This window comes from Giraffa tippelskirchi, chromosome 9, assembly GCF_054371585.1.
Source record: "Giraffa tippelskirchi isolate mGirTip1 chromosome 9, T2T-mGirTip1v1.2.pri, whole genome shotgun sequence".
Classification (NCBI taxonomy): domain Eukaryota; kingdom Metazoa; phylum Chordata; class Mammalia; order Artiodactyla; family Giraffidae; genus Giraffa; species Giraffa tippelskirchi.
In genome coordinates this window covers 80,795,152-80,802,969 of record NC_137283.1, presented here as the reverse complement: position 1 = coordinate 80,802,969, position 7,818 = coordinate 80,795,152, and the positions used below count along the sequence as shown (strand labels likewise).

Sequence of the window (7,818 nt, the reverse complement as noted above, 5' to 3'; positions counted from 1 at the left end):
AAAAGAGACTCAAAATAATGTAATAGGAAAGGATAACCGTTACTCAACATATACTATGCACTACTACAATCTTTCTTATAACGACCTTAAAATGGTGGCATCTCCATTTTGTAGATGAAGAAAAGGAAATCAAGCAAGGCTAAGCAGTTTGTTTGAGACCTGGGCTGTGAATTGAGAGACAGAGGTGCTAACTCCAGAGCTCCGATTCTTCTTAGTCTTGGACCTCTACTGTCTTCACTGAGTGTCTATAGTGATGTCACAATTGCACTCGTATCACATGGTTACAAAGTAATCCTCAAAATTCTCCAAGCCAGGGTTCAAGAGTATATGAACCATGAACTTGCAGATGTTCAAGCTGAATTTAGAAAAGGCAGAGGAACCAGAGATCAAATTGTCAACATCTGTTGTATCATCAAAAAAGCAAGACAAAAAAAAAAAAAAAAAGCAAGACAGTTCCAGAAAAAAACATCTACTTCTGCTTTACTGACTATGCCAAAGACTTTGACTGTGTGGATCACAACAGACAGTGGAAAATTCTTAAAGAGATGAGGATACCAGACCACCTGACCTGCCTCCTGAGAAATCTGTAGGCAGGCCAAGCAGCAAAAGTTAGAACTGGACGTGGGACAACAGACTGGCTCCAAATCAGAAAAGGAGTAAGTCAAGGCTGTTTTTTTGTCACCCTGCTTATTTAACTTCTATGCAGAGTACATCATGAGACATGCTGGGCTGGAGATAGCACAAGCTGGAATCAAGATTGCCAGGAGAAATATCAATAACCTCAGATATGCAGATGACACCACCCTTATGGCAGAAAGTGAAGAAAAACTAAAGAGCCTCTTGATGAAACTGAAAGAGGAGAGTGAAAAAGTTGGCTTAAAGCTCAACATTCAGAAAACTAATATCATGGCACCTGGTCCCATCAGTTCAGTTCAGTTCAGTTCAGTCGCTCAGTCGTGTCCGACTCTTTGCGACCCCATGAACTGCAGCATGCCAGGCCTCTCTGTCCATCACCAACTCCCGGGGTCTACCCAAACCCATGTCCATTGAGTCAGTGATGCCATCCAACTATCTCATCCTCTGTCGTCCCCTTCTCCTCCCACCCCCAATCCTACCCAGCATTAGGGTCTTTTCCAATGAGTCAATTCTTCGCATGAGGTGGCCAAAGTATTGGAGTTTCAGCTTCAACATCAGACTTTCCAATGAACACCCAGGATTGATCTCCTTTAGGATGGATTGATTGGATCTCCTTGAAGTCCAAGGGACTCTCAAGAGTCTTCTCCAACACCACAGTTCAAAAGCATCAATTCTTCGGCGCTCAGCTTTCTTCATCGTCCAACTCTCACATCCATACATGACCACTGGAAAAATGATAGCCTTGACTAGACGGACTTTTGTTAGCAAAGTAATGTCTCTGCTTTTAAATATGCTATCTAGGTTGGCCATAACCTTCCTTCCAAGGAGTAAGCGTCTTTTAATTTCATGGCTGCAGTCACCATCATGGCAAATAGATGGGGAAACAATGACAGACTTAACTTTTTTGGGCTACAAAATCACTGCAGATGATTTTGCTCCTTGGAAGAAAAGTTATGACTAACCTAGACAGCATATTAAAAAGCAGAGGCATTACTTTGCCCACAAAGGTCCATCTAGTCAAGGATATAGTTTTTCCAGTATTCATGTATGGATGTGAGAGTTGGACTATAAAGAAAGCTGAGTGCCGAAGAATTAATGCTTTTGAACTGTGATGTTAGAGAAGACTCTTGAGTGTCTCTTGGACTGCAAGGAGATCCAAGCAGTCCATCCTAAAGGAAATCAGTCCTGAATATTCATTGGAATGACTGATGCTGAAGCTGAAACTCCAGTACTTTGGCCTCCTGATCAAAGGGCTGACTCATCTGAAAAGACCCTGGTGCTGGGAAAGATTGAAGGCAGGAGGAGACAGGGATGACAGAGGATGAGATGGTTGTATGGCATCACCACCTCAATGGCATGAGTTTGAGTAAACTCCGGGAGTTCATGATAGACAGGTCCATGGGGTCGTAGAGAATTGGATACAACTGAGCGACTGAACTGAACTGAATTGTAGTGATGTCACTGGGTCCTAAGGAAGGGCTGCATCATGGGAAAAATGAAGCAGGTCCAAAAACTATAACTTAGCAAAGTTTTGGTTCTAAATGTCCAGAAAGCTAGTTTTGCGTTATCATGTCTTGTAACTGGACACTGTTTATTTTTGTCTTCAAAGGAGCCAATGCAGTTACTGACAAAGGCAGTGTTAATAATTTTGGATTACATAACTCTTCACAATTGACTTTACAAAGCACTTCATTTTCACCTTTTGGATTATGTTGCAGATACTATGAATTCATGCTTCACTTATTTTCCCCAGTCACAGCATTTTACATTATGATTTTTGTACGAGATCATTCACCTGAAGGCTCTATTCTGTAGCCTTCAGCTAAATCAGCCTTAAGTCCTTAGATTTTACTAGAAAACTCTCTCCCAAATTAATATCCCCAAAGCACTTAAGCCAAAAATTGATTTTATTCTACGTTGAGAATAAAACGCTGTCTTATGTGTTTGCTGAGTTGTTTAGATTATGCTGCCAAATTAAAATAGGGTTTTAAAATTATGATCTGCAATACTAGAATTCCCTAACCAATGTAAACTAGAGTATTTATTCCTTGCTGTATTTTAACCACTTGCAAAGGAACATAGAACTTTGATTTTAATAAATCTATTGACATGAAAGGTGCATATATACATTCACTTGTTTCAATTTTCATCTTTTTTTCTTGCCCATAGCTTAAGCTATGGATAAGATGTATTATTGTGAGATTTTGTTGATCTGTTTACTCATTTTAAAATGAAAATTCTTTGAGGCTTTTTATAAATAAATGGTAAGTTAAGCAGGAACAGAAGGAACACCAGATGGAAGTCTTTCAAGTGGTGTCCTCAGGGATATTTACAAAGTTAGGTGATCCCAGGTGAGCAGACTATAACAGAGTTTATGACTCAGCAGGATCTTAATATAAAGAATATCTGTGTAATTCATACTCAAGTAAATATTGTGTTATGTACAATATTTAATGTGTGCTGTGTTGTGCTCAGTCACTGAGTTATGTCCGTCTCTTAGTGACCCTGTGGGCTATAGCTCACCAGGCTTCTCTGTCCATAGGATTCTCCAGGCAAGAATGCTGGAGCAGGTTGCCATTTTCTCCTCCAGGAGATCTTCCCAATCCAGAGATTGAACCTGCATTCCCTGTATCTCGTTGCACTAGCAGGGAATTCTTTACCACTGGGCCACCTGAGAAGCCCCACAATATTTAACACCATATAGTATGTATGTAGATATACTGTATGTAGATATATCTTCAGTATGTAGATATATATGTATATATACACACACACACATATATACATATATATGAAGGAAATGGCAACCCACTCCAGTACTCTTGCCTGGAAAATCCCATGGACGGAGGAGCCTGGTAGGCTGCAGCCCATGGGATCTCGAAGAGTCGGACAGGACTGAGCGACTTCACTTTCACTTTTCACCTTCATGCATTGGAGAAGGAAATGGTAACCCACTCCAGTGTTCTTACCTGGAGAATCCCAGGGATGGGGGAGCCTGGTGGGCTGCCGTATATGAGGTTGCACAGAGTCAGACACAACTGAAGTGACTTAGCAGCAGCAACAATGTGAAAAGATCCCATTTTTGTGGCTGGCATGATGACAAATCAATGTCCTCATTTCAAATCTTGTATTTTGTCCTGCTAATCCAAGTTGTTGCTTAAAGGAGCATATAAAGGTATATAAAATATATTTTTCTATATTTAGAAACATGTCAATCTGCAAATTTTATTTGTACCAGCAAGGATGTAGTTATCATGTCCTCTGAGGTCAAATAATTTGACTTAAGTACCAAAGCATTAGGCCTTTCAAAGTAGCTCAGTAATAAGGAATTTGCCTGCCAATGCAGGAAGATGCAGGAGATGTGAGTTTGATCCCTGGGTTGGGAAGATTCCTTGAAGGAGGAAATGGCAACCCACTCCATGGGCTGCAGTCCATAGGGTCACAAACAGTCAGACATGACTGAGCACACACACCCACCACAAAGCTATGGAGTGTGCTTAATATATATGTGCCTAAGATGTGAACTTCTAAAATGAATATTATATTATAATATTGATTTGTGGTTGGGATTTCAGGAAGTGATCACCTCAGTAACTGACCAGGAAACCATAGGGCCCTCTATTTGGTCTCCTCTTGTCATTCACAGCCTCATCTCTTTTCAAGCTCAATACCAATATTGCTCAAGGCTGAGTGTCATTTTCCAGGGGAAAAAACGTTCAGGACTCTTCAATATTAACTTAAAAACAATTTTAGTAAGTTGTGTCAATTTAAGCAAAATATAAACTCAGAGGAGTGACATCAGCAAGATGGCAGAGTATGAAGCCCCGAAACCTCCTTTCTCTCACAAACACACTGATTCAGCAACTATTCATGGAAAATTCCCTTTGTGAGAAATCAGCAACCAACTGAAAGTCAATAATGAGCAGACACCAACACAGAGAATCAAGAAAAAACAACAACAGCAGAAAAAATGGCAAAGTTATTCCAAAGGAATAAGATAAAAATTCAGAAACTGATTCTAATAAAATAAATTATGATTTAGTTGAAAAGGACCTAAAATTAACTCTCATAAACCTACTCACCAACATTTAGAGAACAATGATTGGACAAAGTGATAATTTCAATAGAGATATTAAATATAAAATAAAATGCCAAGCAGAAAATGTGGCTGAAGAACATAACAGGATGGGAAAAAAAATTAGTTCAACAGGAGACTGGATCAATTAGAAGGAAGATTTGATGAACTTAAAGAGAGGTCACTGGAAATAATTCAGTCAGAGGAGCAAAAAGAAAAAAAAAAATAAATAAAAAGAGGGAAGAAGCTTAATGGAATGATAAGAAGCCATCACACTGACAAAATGTGCATTTGTGAGAATTCTAGAAGAAGATATAAGGAAGGAACCAGAAAGAGTATTCAAATAGCTTAAAACTTCCTAATCCAGGACAGGAAATGGACATACACATCTAAGAAATCTGAAGAACATCTAAATATGATAAGCACAAAGAATTCAAACTGGGACACATAATCAAATTGCCCAAAGTCAAAGACAAGGAGAATTTTGAAAGCAGCAAGAGAATAACTTTTCACATACAACAGGAGATTCATAAAGCTAGGAGATTTTTCATCAGAAACCTTGCAGGACAGAATTGAGAGGAATGATACATTCAAAATGCTAAAAAAAAAAAAGAAAAAAAAAACCTGCCAAGGCAAAATATCATATCTAGCAAAACTCTCTTTTAAAAATAAAAAGATAAAGACTTTTCCAAAAAGTTGTAGGAGATGGTCACCACTGTCTTACGTGAAGTGAAATGAAAGTCGCTCAGTCATGTCCAACTCTTTGAGAACCCATGGACTGTATGATTCTTCAGGCCAGAATACTGGAGTGGATAGCCTTTCCCTTCTCCAGGAATCTTCCCAACCCAAGGATTGAACCCAGGTCTCCTGCATTGCAGACTTGTCTTATAAGAAATGATAAAAATGTTCTCCAAGTTGAAATGAAAAGATATCAAACAGCAACATGACAGCATAAAAAAGTATCAGTTAGTAAAAGTAAATGTATAAACAAAGAAAGAATACTCTGTTACTGTTATAGTGGTGAGTATATAATTTTTAATTCTAGTATAAAAATAAAAAGATATAATTATTAAAAATAGCTATAACTAAAATATGCTAAAAAATGTACAATATGAATAGATATGAATTGTGACAATAATAACCACAGTGTGGCATGTGATTGAAGTTAAGTTGTTACATTAAAATAGTGATATATCTATAATAAAAAAAAATTATGTAAGCCATGAGGTGATCATGTAAACACACATAATGTCTAAGGAAGTTGATTTTTTAACAAAATGGAAAAGGATCAAAACATATCATCATATAAAATCAACAAAACAAGAGAGCAAGAGAGAAAAACACAAAAGGAACTAAAAGATTAACAAAAAACAAGTGGAAAATGGCAACAGAAAATCTTTATACATAATTACTTCAAATGTAAATGATTAGACTTCTTATTCAAGAAACATAAAATAGGTAAATAGATAAATCCAAAATATGATCAGAGTATACATTGTGTGTGTATTAAAAAATAAACTCAGTTTGGATTTAACGTTGCACATTAGTTGAAAGCAAAGAGATGGGAAAAGATATTCCTTGAAAATGTTAACAAAAAAGTGACTATAGCTATATAAGACAAAACAGGTTTTAAGTCAAAACTGTCATAAGGTCCCAGCTGCATTATATAGTGGTAAATAGTCAAATCAACAGGCAAATGGAACAATTATAAACATATTCATCCAATATGAAGACACCAAAAAAATATAAAGCAAATATTGACAGCACTTAAGGGACAAATAGACAGCAGTACAATAATAGTAGGGACTTTAATAATAGTAGGGACTTTAATACTCACAATACTCATAAAGGAACTAGAAAAAGGAAAACAAATTAACAGAAATAATAAATGTTAGAGCAGAAATAAACAAAAGAGACAATAGAAAAATAACAGAAAAAAGCAATAAAAAGTTGCTTTTTTGAGAAAATAAACAAAATTGGCAAACCTTACCTATAGTAAAGAAAAAAAGAGAGAAGACTCAAATAAATAAATTTGAAAATAGAAGAAGAAGCATTACACCTGATGTCACAGGAAGAAAATGATCATAAGGTTATACCATTGACAACTATATGCCAAGAAGCAGGATAACCTAAAAGAAATGGATAAATTCCTAGAGACACACAACCAGTCAAGACTAAATCATGAAGAAATAGCAAGTACGAATAGACCTATTATTAGTAAAAAATTTGAATTAGTAGTCCAACATGTCCTACCGTAGAAAAGTCCAAGATCAGATATTTTCACTGGTAAATTTAAAGAAAGACTAGCATCGATCTCAAAATCTTCCAAAAATCTGAAAAGAGGGAATATTTCCAAACATGGTTCATGAGGCTAGCACTACCCTGATATGAAATCCAGACACAGACACCACAAGAAAAGAAAACTACAGGCTAATTTTCTTGACAAACATAATTGCAAAAATCCTCAATGAAATACTAGCAATAACAATAGAAAAATACTAAAATAGAAATACTAAAAAGTAAATTCAATAAAGTTCCAAGATACAAAATCAGCATAAAAATCCAGTTCCTTTCCTATTCACTAACCATGTTGTATATAAAAAGGAAATTAGGAGTATAATCTCCTTAAATATGGTGTCAAAAAGGATAAAATACCTAGGAGTAAACTTACATGAGGAAATAAAGGGCATATATACTGAGATCTGCAAAAGACTAATGAAAGAAATTAAATCATCCACAAAAGTGAAAGGCATCTGCATTTGTGGACTGGAAGATTTTATATTGTTTAAATGTCCGTATTACCAAAAACAGACAATAAATTCAATGCAATCTCTGTCAAAGTCCCAGTGGAAATTTTTTCAGAAAAAGAATAAACAGCTCTTCAATGCATATGGAACTACAAAAGGCTATGAACAAAAAATAAATAAATAAATCTTGAGACCAAACAAAGCTGAAGACACCACACTTCCTGATTTCAAATAATATAACAAAGGCACAGTAATCAAAACTGTATGGTACTGGCATAGAGACAGACATATAGACCAATGGGACAGACTAGATAGCCTAGCATTAAATCCACACATCTACAAATATTTGACAGGGTACAC

At 36.3% G+C, this 7,818-nt stretch overlaps 1 long non-coding RNA gene across 1 annotated transcript in view; it reads left to right on the top strand.

Moving 5' to 3' along the window:
* The first annotated feature begins 307 nt into the window (after positions 1-307).
* Positions 308-7,818, top strand: part of LOC145521459 (uncharacterized) — a 37,347-nt gene continuing 29,836 nt past the window's right edge. Inside the window, exon 1 of the long non-coding RNA XR_014065395.1 lies at positions 308-656. This is a non-coding gene — a long non-coding RNA (uncharacterized LOC145521459). The remainder of the gene's footprint in view (positions 657-7,818) is intronic.